This window comes from Entelurus aequoreus, linkage group LG23 (assembly GCF_033978785.1).
Source record: "Entelurus aequoreus isolate RoL-2023_Sb linkage group LG23, RoL_Eaeq_v1.1, whole genome shotgun sequence".
In the NCBI taxonomy this organism is placed as follows: Eukaryota; Metazoa; Chordata; class Actinopteri; order Syngnathiformes; family Syngnathidae; genus Entelurus; species Entelurus aequoreus.
The window spans coordinates 12436778-12449897 of record NC_084753.1 but is presented as its reverse complement, the minus strand read 5'-3'; the positions used below and the strand labels follow the sequence as shown (position 1 = coordinate 12449897).

At 34.3% G+C, this 13120-nt stretch overlaps 1 long non-coding RNA gene across 2 annotated transcripts in view; it reads right to left on the bottom strand.

The window, feature by feature from the left end:
• Window positions 1–13120, bottom strand: part of LOC133640743 (uncharacterized) — an 88536-nt gene that overhangs the window by 64489 nt on the left and 10927 nt on the right. The window contains exons 2-3 of one of the 2 annotated variants that reach the window (XR_009824207.1): window positions 1107–1239; window positions 611–952 (exon numbers count right to left, since the gene is read on the bottom strand). This is a non-coding gene — a long non-coding RNA (uncharacterized LOC133640743). Of the gene's footprint in view, window positions 1–610; window positions 953–1106; window positions 1240–13120 lie in introns of those variants that run through there. The other variant, XR_009824208.1, reaches the window with a different exon arrangement.

Sequence of the window (13120 nt, the reverse complement as noted above, 5' to 3'; positions counted from 1 at the left end):
TTCTCTTTTCCCGCTCCTTGCCTGGATGGCGCCGCTCCCTCTCTCGCCTGAACTGGATGCTCACCTCAGCCAAGCGAGTGTTTTCACGGCACTTAGCAGAAAAAGACAACAACAACAACAACAAAACCCAAAGGTGCATGTTTGCCTCTTTGTTGGTGTGCTTGTGGTGCAGCGTGGAGCATGGCTGCTCCATAATCAGTGGAGTGTTTCCAAAATAGCCCCAGGCTCGTAACCACCGAGGATTTCATACTGCAATTGATTTTTTTTAATCACTGACTCGACCTAATGATTGCACAAACAGCATTCAGTAACTCTACCCCTCATATTTGCCTTCTATTTTTACTCAGTGACGTCTCTCAAATAGATGCTCTTGGATTTTGGTGGTGTTTTTTTTCCTCATCAGTGAAATAAAAATAAATATTGCCATTACTCTCCAGTCCCAATCTACATTGGTATTTGTTTTCTTTACATTTTGGGGCAAGGAAATATGCAAAACATGCAGAATTAATTGCGATTAAATGAGCTGATTATGATAACTGCTGTCCACTTATCATACTGTTTTATTATCATCATATATGACATTAAATTGCAAACACAGTTGCAAGTCCAAGACGTTCGATGGCTGTAGTGTTGAGTTTTTTTGTTGCGCCCTAAAAAGTGTTAACACTGTAAGTGTTGTACTTATTACGCACCAGCTGTTTGATTGTATTGTGCATCTTCATTGTGGTTTTCATTACTACATTTGGAGGCGTTGACATCACCGTGTCTGCAGCAGCGCCTCCACATTGGGAGGAGCCAGGCGAGGTGTTTAGGGCGCGTCTGACCAGGGGAGGGACGATGTCTCCCGGCTGGCCTGGGAACGCCTCGTCATCCCTCGGGAGGAACTGGACGAAGTAGCTGGGGAGAGGGAAGTCAGGGCTTCTCTGCTTAGGCTGCTGCCCCCGCGACCCAGCTTCGGATAAGCGAAAGAAAACGGACGCGTGGATGGAAATCGCCATGTACAATCGCTAATGCTAATCGGCAGCATGTCAATGGCAAGGACAATGTGTATTAGCATCAAGCTAGCGCCTTTTTTGGGGGGAAATGTGGAGCCTTACTTTACTTACGTTTTTTTGAGTCAGTCGAATTGCGACATTACCTCGAGGTAGTCTGGCTGAGTCGCTCTCAGTGCTGCTGGAGTGATCGCCAAGTGCCAAACTGGGAAGAGTCAACTGAATCGGCCGCTGGGCGTGACGTCAACTGAAAAAAAATGGCACCGTTGAATTTCATGTGAATCAGTGGACCGGCGGGATTTGGTCGGTGCCAAAAAAAAAAGTGACTTATTCAATACCCATCCCTTATTGGGACACCCCGAACAGTTTTTTTTTAACAAGCACTTACTTCTACACCGGAGGGAAAGAAGAGGTTTCGCTCTATAACCAAGACGGACAGAGCTTCTGGGTCCAGAACCCCAACGAGAACTGTTCCCATGTCCTCCGGCCATACTTGCCAACTCTCCCGATTTTCCCGGGAAACTCCCGAATTACAGTGCCCCTCCCGAAAATCTCCCGGGGCAACCATTCTCCCGAATTTCTCCCGATTTCCACCTGCACAACAATATAACATCTACGGCTTTTCACACACACAAGTGAATGCAAGCCATACTTGGTCAACAGCCATACAGGTCACACTGAGGGCGGCCGTATAAACAACTTTAACACTGTTACAAATATGCGCCACACTGTGAACCCACTCCAAACAAGAACGACTAACACATTTCGGAAGAACATCCGCACCGTAACACAACAGAACAAATACCCAGAACCCCTTGCAGTACGGTACTATACCGCCTCTGAAACGTACCGGTTACCCCAACCCCCCCACATCCCCGTCGTCGTCACATAATTGCTGGTTTACTAGAAGACGAGCGTGTTCGGCAGCGCACAATCACTGAGTACTTACAAGCAGACACAGTGTGTATACAGAAAAGGGAGAACAGACGCATTTTGGCTTAAAAACTAAAGATAAAGGTGAAGTCATAACACTTTTTTACATCAAGTTATGCTGAAAATTTCTTTGAAAACAAATTCAGTGGTTTGTCAGCATAACTCAGTGTAAAAAATATTCAGTGTATAAACATTTTTGTTTGAAAATTTCAGTTAATTATTTTGCATTATGCCAAGTGAGCCCAGTTAACTGCTTTATTTTTAATGCAGTTTCGCAAGACCCGTGTCATGTGACTTCAAACTTGAAACCTCATTGGCTGCTTCTGAGACAGGATCGTTGCTTCAGTCTCAATTTACAGGAAGTAAGTCTTGCTTTTTGAAGCAGCAAATTTTTCTACTCCGAATTTTTTAGCTCTGATTTTTTTTTACACTGAATTTTTTTCACATTGAATTTTAAAACGCTGAATTTTTTAGCACTGAATTTTTTTACACTTCATTTTTTGACAGTGAATCTATTTTCGATGAAACTGTCAGCATAAAAAATTCAGTTCGCAAAATTCAAACCCAAAAATCCAGTTACATAAATTCAGTGTCAAAAAAGTTTTCGTAATAAAGACACAAATTAACCCCCACAGAAGTGACTCCTGCGTTTTGAAGCAGCACATTTTTCCACACTGAATTTTTTATAGACTGAATTTATGTAACTGAATTTTTTACATTTGAATTTTGTGAACTGTTTTTTTTAATTTTTTTTACATCAAGTTATGCTGACAATTTCTTTGAAAACAAATTCAGTGGTTTAATACTCAGTGTAATAAATATTCAGTGTATACAAATTTTGTTTGAAAATTTCAGTTAATTATGTTGTATTATGCCAAGGGAGCCCAGTTAACTGCTTTATTTTTAATGCAGTTTTGTAAGACCCGTGTCATGTGACTTTAAACCTGACACCTCATTGGCTGCTTCTGAGACAGGATCGTTGCTTCAGTCTTAGTTTACAGGAAGTGAGTCTTGCTTTTTGAACCAGCAAATTTTTCTACACTGAATATTTTAGCTATGAATTTTTTTTACACTGAATTTTTTTTCACACTGAACTTTTTTGCACTGAATTTTTATACACTGAATTTTTTGACACCGAATTTATTTGGTTGGCAAAATTCAAACACAAAAATCCAGTTACATAAATTCAGTGTCAAAAAAGCTTTCAGAATAACGACACAAATTAACCTTCATAGAAGTGAGTCTTGCTTTTTGAAGCAGCACATTTTTCGACACTGAATTTTTTTATAGACTGAATTTTTTATGTTTGAATTTTGTGAACTGATTATTATTATTATTATTATTTTTTACATCAAGTTATGCTGACAAATTATTTGAAAACAAATTCAGTGTAAAAAATATTCAGTGTAAAAAAATTCAATGTATAAAAATGTAGTTAATTATGTTGTGTTGCCCAGTTAACTGCTTTTTTTTAATGCCGAAAGACCCGTGTCATGTGACTTCAAACCTGACACCTCATTGGCTGCTTCTGAGACAGGATCGTTGCTTCAGTCTTAGTTTACAGGAAGAGAGTCTTGCTTTTTGAAGCAGTGAATTTTTCTACACCAAATTTTTTAGCTCTGAATTTTTTTCACACTGAATTTTAAAACACCGGATTTTTTTGCACTGAATGTTTTAGCACTGACTTTTTATACACTGAATTTTTTGACACTGAATTTATTTTCAATGAAATTGTCAGCATAATTTGATGTAAAAAAATGTGGTTTACAAAATTCAAAAACAAAAATCCAGTTACATAAATTCCTTGTCAAAAAAACCTTTCCCAATAAAGACACAAATTAACCTTCATAGAAGGTTTTTTGAAGCAGCAAATTTTTTGACACTGAATTTTTAAACACTGAATTTTTTTCTACACTGAATTTTTATAATTTTGGCTGCTTCTGAGACAGGATCCGTTGCTTTAGTCTCAATTTACAGGAAGTGAGTCTTGCTTTTTGGAGCAGCAAATTTTTCTACACTGAATTTTTTAGCACCGATTTTTTTGCACACTGAATTTTAAAACACTGAATTTTTGTACACTGAATTTTTTTACACTGAATTTATTTTCAATGAAATTGTCAGCATAGTTTGATGTAAAAAAAATTTAGTTTGCAAAATTAAAACGCAAAAATCCAGTTACATAAATTCAGTGTCAAAAAAAGCTTTCAGAATAAAGACACAAATTATCCTCCATAGAAGTGAGTCTTGATTTTTGAACCAGCAAATTTTTTGACACTGAATTTTTTTACGCTGATTTTTTTAGAGACTGAATTTATGTAACTGAATTTTTTTACGTTTGAATTTTGTGAACTGATTTTTTTTTTACACCGAGTTATGCTGACAATTTATTTGAAAACACATTCAGTGTAAAAATATTCTGTGGCAAAAAATTAAGTGTATAAAAATGTAGTTAATTATGTTGTTATGCAGTTTCGCAAGACCCGTGTCATGTGACTTCAAACCTGACACCTCATTGGCTGCTTCTGAGACAGCATCGTTGCTTCAGTCTTAGTCTACAGGAAGTGAGTCTTGAAGCAGCGAATTCTTCTACACTGAATTATTTAGCACTGAATTTTTTTTACACTGAACTTTTATACACTGAATTTATTTTTAATAAAATGGTCAGTATAATTTGATGTAAAAAAAATTCAATTCGCAAAATTTGATCGCAAAAAATCCAGTTAAATAAATTCAGTGTCAAAAAAAGCTTTCGTAACAAAGACACAAATTAACCCTCATAGAAGTGAGTCTTGATTTTTGAAGCAGCACATTTTTCGACAATTAATTTTTTTTAAATGAAATTGTCAGCAAATTTTGATGTAAAAAAAATTTTTTTTTACAAAATTCAAACGTAAAAAAATCCAGTTCCATAAATTCGGCGACAAAAAAAAGCTTTCATAATAAAAGACACAAATTAACCCCCACAACCGACTCCTATACTTTTTTGGCAGCGTCTTACCGGGCACCCAACTACGTAAAATCCAAGGGTGCCATGTTACGGTTTTGTCGGTAGTTGCCGATCACTCCAGCAGCACTGAGAGCGGACTCTGCCAAACTACTTCTAGATAATTTTCAATTCCAACAAAGAAATTGACTCAAAAAAACGCTCCGAACTAAGTAAATAAGGCTCCATATTTCCAAAAAATGCGCTAGCTTGATGCTAATATACATTGTTTATGCCATTGACATGCTGCTGATTAGCATTAGCGATTTTAACTTTTTAATTTGTTAATGAAAACTACAACTAAGTTGCAATCAAACAGGTGACGTGTAATAAGTGCAATACTTACAGTATCAACCCTTTTTAGGGCGCAACAGGAAACATAAAATTCACCTTAAACTGTGCACTGCATACTTACAAATGATAGTATGATGATAATAAAACAAGATATAACAACTGCACAATTTTGCTTAATTTTAAATGTTGCAATACAAAATGAGATGTGGCATGGCAGCTGATGTTGAATATCAGCTGCCATGGCAACGCACACAACGGGGCGTAGTCATCATTTTAGTGAAAATCAACAGACTATTTACAGCCTGATTAACATTTATTCCAATCTAACACTGCCTATAGGAATACATGTTGTTTTTAAACTCTCACTGTACCAGTTAATGGTGATTTGTGAAACAAACAAAGCAAAAAAGAAGAGCATCTGCAATGTTTGCCTCATTTACATCCACTTGGTGCCTGTATTGGACTTGTAAAAACACATTTTGTCCACAAAAGTGGATTTCAACTCTTGAATGAGAGCGTTTTATTAGGCAGAGTAGCTCAATCAATCAAGCTGCATTGGTTCAATTGTGTCTTGTTGGTGGAAATACTGAAGGTTTGCTTCCCAGGCATTGCATGAGCAAGGCATTGGTCACTCAATTGTTTTTGGAATTCTTCCTATTCCATAAAGAAATGTCCAGAGAAAGCTAAGGTCTTTTAAGTTTTTATTTGAGGTCTTAAATAACATCTGTTTACAGAGTAGCAAGTGTTTGCTGCTAAGAGGGTGGAAAAGGGGAGTGACAGAGTAACAAAGACAACTTCCAGGGGCCGTACTTATCAAGCTTCTTAGAGTGCCATTTTACACTTAAGTCCTGAGAATTTGCGAAATTTAGTCCTACTCTCAAACTTAAGAATAAAAGCTTTTTATCAACGTTCTTAAGTCTAAGAATCACTCCTACTCTCCACGATATTTAAGAGACCTTCAGAGGTGTCTTAAGTGGTTAGGAGTTGCCAGCAGGGGATGGCACTGAGGCGAGAGAGACGTGCGCGAACGTTCAGGGAACGGAACAATGTTTGGTTTTTTTTTATGACGAGCAGCTGATCAAACTGCAGCGTTTAGACAGAGCGGATATTATTTTTGTCACAGATTTAATACTTTTCGATTCCTTGTTGATTTCTGCATGTGTCTGCAGTGGGCTAGTATATATAGAGCCACCCACACCAGTTTCAAATTAGTTGCCTAATTAATGAATTGGAAAGAAAATGTTATGACAGTAGCGTATGTGTGTGGCCGTGAGGTGAGTGACGTCAGTGAGTGTGTGGGCGATAGAAGAGAGGGAGCGGTAGCGTGAGTGCCGGCGGGGACTAGTTTGTTTTGTATTATTTTGTAGTTTATTGTCAAAATATACACTCCCATTGTCCACTTAAATATTTCCAAGATATTTCTTTATTCTTAGACAACGGATTCCCTTCCGTGATTGGTCATTTCTATGGACACAGAAATTACGTCACCTAAAATTGCGTTTACGGCACATAGTAATGTCGTAATTCAGCTCTGAGTGTGACACTTAAGATTCAGTCCTACACTTCGCTGAAAGTGTGAGTAAGACGCTTGATAACTAACTTTTAAGTGCAGCTTTCAGCGAATAATTTATTTACTCTTAAGTCAACTCTTAGCAGACTTCTTAGGAGTAATTCTAAGAAGCTTGATAAGTACGGCCCCAGATCTTTATATCGGTCTTGGGAATATGAAGTAGGGATGTGACATTTGCGAATTAATCAAGTCTTTTGAACGGCTCTTTTACAACGCATCCCAAAATAATTCACAGTGCTTAATTTTTTCCACATTTTGCGATGTTAAAGCCTTATTCCAAAATGGAACGCGTCAACTTTTTGTCCTCAAAATTTTACACACAATACCTCATAATGTGAAACCGTTTTTTTCTTTTTTAGAAACTGTATTAAAAATAAAACACCAAGCGATGGCCTAAAATGTATTTAAAAAAAATAATTAAATATGTATATATATATATATATATATATATATATATATATATATATATATATATATATATATATATATATATATATATATATATATATATATATATATATATATATATATATATATATATATATAAATTGTTATAATCTATTTGTGAAAGTTATGAATTAATACCCTTTATTCAAATTTAACACAGCCTATACTATTAGGTGGTTGTTTTTTTTTAAACAAATAAGTGTTATTTTCAAACTCCAAAATGTAATAAATAAATGTTGTGACCTCACAATTCTACACACAATACCCCATAATGACAACGTGAAACCATTTTTTGTTTATTTGACATTTTTGGAAAATGTATTAAAAATAAATAAAACTAAGAGAGGGCCTAAAAGCGTATTTTAAAATATGTAGTCTATAAAAATTAATAAAATCAATAAAAAAATAAAAAGTATATTTAAAAAATCTATTCTTTATTTATTTTTATTTTTTTGAAGAATCACATTTTACAATTGATTTTTTAGTAATTCTTTGTAATTAAAAAAAAAAATACATTTCCAAAAAATAAAATACATTTCTAATTTCACATTGTCATGATGGGATAGGCCTACTGTGTGTAAATTTTTTAGGACAAAGAGTTGATTTATTCCATTTTGGAGTTTGAAAATAAAATTTTCACTGTCATTTACTTATTTGTACAGGCAGTGTTAAATTTGAATAAAAGTTATCGGTTCATAATTTAAAAAAAATTATATACACACACATTATATTCATTGAGAATAGAATGATAACCTTTATTAAAATGTAATACTGCCTATACAAATAAATGTTATTTTTAAATAAATAAGTGTTATTTTTCAACTCCAAAATGGAATAAATCAACTTTTGTCCTCAAAATTCTACACACAATACACCATAATGGTAATGTGAAACAGTTTAGACATTTTTACAAATGTATTAAAAACAAAAAACTGAAAGACGGCCAAAAACGTCTTTTTAAAAATGTATTCTTAAAAAAAATTGTAATAAATAAAAAAATGTTTTATATTTTTCCAAAATAGATTTTTGAAAATGATGAATCAATAACCTTTATTCTAATGTAATACTGCCTATACAAATAAGTATACTTTTTAAACAAATAATTGTAATTCTTAACTCCAAAATGGTCAAGAATAATTATTTTGTCCTCAAAATTCCACACACAATACCCCATAATCATGATGTGAAACATTTTGGGGGGAGGGGGGAGGGGGGGGGGGACATTTTTGAAAATGTATTAACAACATAAAATGAGAGACAGCCTAAAAACGTTTTTTTTAATTGATTCTTGACAAAAAAAAACTAATCAAAAATATTTTATTTTAAATCGATTTTTGAAAATGATGAATCGATAACCACTGTTCAAATTTAACACTGCCCATACAAATACTTGTTATGTTTAAACAAATAGGTGCTATTTTCAAACTGTCTTTAAAATTCTCTACACAATACCCCGACATGACAATGGTTTTTAATTTTTGGTTTTTAGAAAAGTTTACATATTTATCAAAAAGAAATAACGAAGATATGGCCTGATAACGTCTTGTAGAAATTGATTCTTAAAAAAATAATTAGAAAAAAATACATTTTATTTGCAATTTTTTTTTTTTTTTATATACCGGTATTTTTTAAATTATGAATCATTAACCTTTATTCAAATGTACCACTGTCTATACAAATAACTATATTTTTTAAACAAATAATTGTAATTCTTAACTCCAAAATGGTGAAAAATATTTTTTTTTGTCCTCAAATTCCACACACAATACCCCATAATGATAATGTTTTTGGGGGGAACATTTTTGAAAATGTATTAACATAAAAATGAGAGATAGCCTAAAAACGTTTTTTTTTTTTTTTTTAGTTGATTCTTGAAAAAATAAAACCTAATGAAAAACTTTTTTTTTTTAAATCAATTTTTGTAAATGATGAATCAATAACCACTATTCAAATTTAACACTGCCCATACAAATACGTATTATGTTTAAACAAATAAGTGCTATTTTCAAACTGTCTTTAAAATTGTCTACACAATACCCCGAAATGACAATGTTTTTGACTTTTTGGATTTTAGAAAAGTTTACAAATGTATTAAAAATAAATAAAGATATGGCCTGATAACGTCTTTGTAGAAATTGATTCTTTAAAAAAAAAAAAATTACAAAAATACATATTTTATTTGCATTATTTGTTTTTTTTAAATATATTTTTTGAAATTATGAATCATTAACCCTTATTGAAATGTACCACTGCCTATACAAATTAGTAGAATTTTTAAACAAATAACTGTAATTCTTTACTCCAAAATGGTAAATATATATTTTTTTTGTCCTCAAAATTCCACACACAATACCCCATAATGATAATGTGAAACTTTTTTGGGGGGAACATTTTTAAAAATGTATTAACATAAAAATGAGAAATAGCCTTAAAACGTTTTTGTTTTTTTTAATTGATTCTTGAAAAAAAAAAAACCTAATCAAAAATATTTTATTTTAAATACATTTTTGAAAATGATGAATTGATAACCACTATTCAAATTAACACTGCCCATACTAATACGTGTTATGTTTAAACAAATAGGTGCTATTTTCAAACTGTCTTTAAAATTCTCTACACAATACCCCGAAATGACAATGTTTTTGAATTTTTGGATTTTAGAAAAGTTTACAAATGTATTAAAAATAAATAAAGATATGGCCTGATAACGTCTTTGTAGAAATTGATTCTTTAAAAAAAAAAAAATACAAAAATACATATTTTATTTGCATTATTTGTTTTTTTTTTAATATATTTTTTGAAATTATGAATCATTAACCCTTATTCAAATGTACCACTGCCTATACAAATTAGTAGAATTTTTAAACAAATAACTGAATTCTTAACTCCAAAATGGTAAATATATATTTTTTTTGTCCTCAAAATTCCACACCCAATACCCCATAATGATAATGTGAAACTTTTTTGGGGGGAAGATTTTTAAAAATGTATTAACATAAAAATGAGAAATAGCCTTAAAACGTTTTTTAAAAAAAAAAATTGATTCTTGAAAAAAAAAAAACTAATCAAAAATATTTTATTTTAAATACATTTTTGAAAATGATGAATTGATAACCACTATTCAAATTTAACACTGCCCATACTAATACGTGTTATGTTTAAACAAATAGGTGCTATTTTTACACGGTTGTAAAAATTCTCTACACAATACCCCAAAATGACAATGTTTTTTAATTTTTGGTTTTTACAAAAGTTTACAAATTTATTAAAAATAAACATCGAATATATGGCCCGATAACGTCTTTGTAGAAATGTATTCTTACAAAAAATTAAAAATATTTTATTTGCATTTTTTTTTTTTTAAATATATTTTTAGAAATTATGAATCATTAACCTTTATTCAAATTCACCACTGCCTATACAAATAAGTGGTATTTTTAAACAAATAGGTGTATCTTTAAAACAAATTTTTAAATACATTTTTGAAAATTATGAATAGATAATCTTTATTCGAAATTCTTTTAAAACTGATTTTTTTTTTAATTCTCAATCAGTTTAGAATCAGAATGAATAAGAATCACGATTCGGATGTGGATCGATTTTGTGCACCACCAATTTTTCAATATAGCAACAAATTAGCAATATTGGAAATACCTCCTGCTTTGTCTTCTTATTCTCTGGTGGACTACATGTGTATGAGTGGTGTTAAACCACCCGGCAGGTACAGCAGCACCACGTATATTCAAACTGCAGTGTAGAGGAATGTAATTGCACAGGGGATGTCATCATGGCATTAAAGGATTAGTAACGATCACCCCAAAGGCACCGCCGCATTCAATTTACTCCAATTGCATAGTTTCCCAGCAGCGCAGAATCCCCTCCGATCAATACATTTATACCCTCACACATGCAGTGACGGAGTGAAAGGTGTTCGCTCCAAAACGGGATGAATTCCGTCTAATGTCACCTCAAGAAATACCCAAATGTTGCTTTCAAAGACCTTCTGCTTATGACGTAGTGGATGTCAACATTGAGACTAATCCCCTTTTTTTTCTAGCCTGCTTCTCTCCTCGCCCGGGGGGTGTGATGTTTCTAAACACACACACACACACACACACACACGCACACACACACACACGTCAAGCCAGTTGCATTCACCAGTGTGTTTACATTTTTCTATTTATGACCTACGACCTCAGGGTTTTTAAATCTGGGCTTTATTCATATGTGACTGCTCACAACAACAGCCCGTTTATCTCCCACCAGTCCCCTCGGGAGACACACACACACACACGCACACACACGCACACACACACGCACACACACTCCGTCCAGCCATCTTTACATGCCATGTGATAAAGCAGTAGCCTCCCTCTAACTATGCGCGGAACAAATTTCCCATCATTGCCTGCATGTCAATCACATGCTCATGAATATTCATGAGAGCTGAGGCGAGTGCTGGTGGAGAGCGTCTTTTTGTGGACTGCAGGTAGACGATGATTCAAACACACTGTGTTTTCTCCTAGTGCTGTTATGATGAACGTGCCTCATATTAGTAATTCTCTTGCATTGAACGTGTGTGTGTGTGTGTGTGTTAACACGTGTGTTGTCGCGTGTATTAAGGCGTGTAAAGGCACACCGTGAACAGCAGCCACAATAGACAAATGTACATGATGTACTTTTTGATTTTTTTTCCACCTAGTGCTAATTAAAAGGCGTTGCCTACCGTCTCTGCGTCCTTGGGTCACATCAACAAAAGATTTGTCTATTGTGACTAATGTTTATGGTGTGCCTTTTATTTTTGCCTGCCCAGTTGCTAATTAAAACGACCTTATCTGCACTTTGCCTATTGTCTCGCTATAATAACAAGAGTGCAATGTGACACTTTCTGCCTTTTTCACTCCAGGAGTTGGTACGTCTTAACTGGTTAACGTTATCTGCACTTAACCTCCTGTCTCTGCTTTTTTGGGGGAACATGTTAACAGCAAAAGGCACACCATGAACATTATTCACAATAGACACGCTCATGAAGTGCCTTTAGATCCCCCCCCCCCCCCCCCCTGCCTATTACTAAAAGACCTTATCTGCACTTTGCCTATTGTGTCTGCATCCTGGGGTCACATCAACAGCAAAAGGCACACCGTGAACATTGGCCACAATAGACAGATGTCCATGGTGTGCTTTTTGATTGTTGCTTATTTAGTCATAATTAAAATACATTATCTGGACTTTTCCTACTGTCTTTGCATCCTGGGGTCACGTCAACAAAGACGAAAAGTCCCACCATGAGCATTTGTCTATTTTGGCCAATGTTCATGGTGTGCCTTCTGATTTTTGCCCATCTAGTGCTAATTTAAAGATCTTCTTGTCTGCACTTTGCCTACCATCCCTGCATCCTGGGCTCACGGCAACAGCAGACATTTCCTCATACATTCCTAATCCCAAGACTGCAACGTGACGTTTCTGCCTTTTTCACTTCAGGAGTTGGTAATCCTTATCTGCACTTTGCCTACCGTGTCTGCATCCTGGGGTCACATCAACAGCAAAAAGCACACTATGAACATTGGTCACAATAGACAGATGGCCATGGTGTGCTTTTTGATTGTTGCTTATTCAGTTATTAAAATACGTTATCTGGACTTTGCCTACTGTCTTTGCATCCTGGGGTCACATCAACATAGAGGAAAAGTCCCACCATGAACATTTGTCTATTGTGGCCAATGTTCATGGTGTGCCTTTTGATTTTTGCCCATCTACTGCTAATTTAAAGACCTTATTTTCTGCACTTTGCCTACCATCCCTGTATCCTGGGCTCACATCAACACCAGACATTTCCTCATAAATTCCTAATACCAAGACTGCAACGTGACATTTTTCTGCCTTTTTCACTTCAGGAATTGG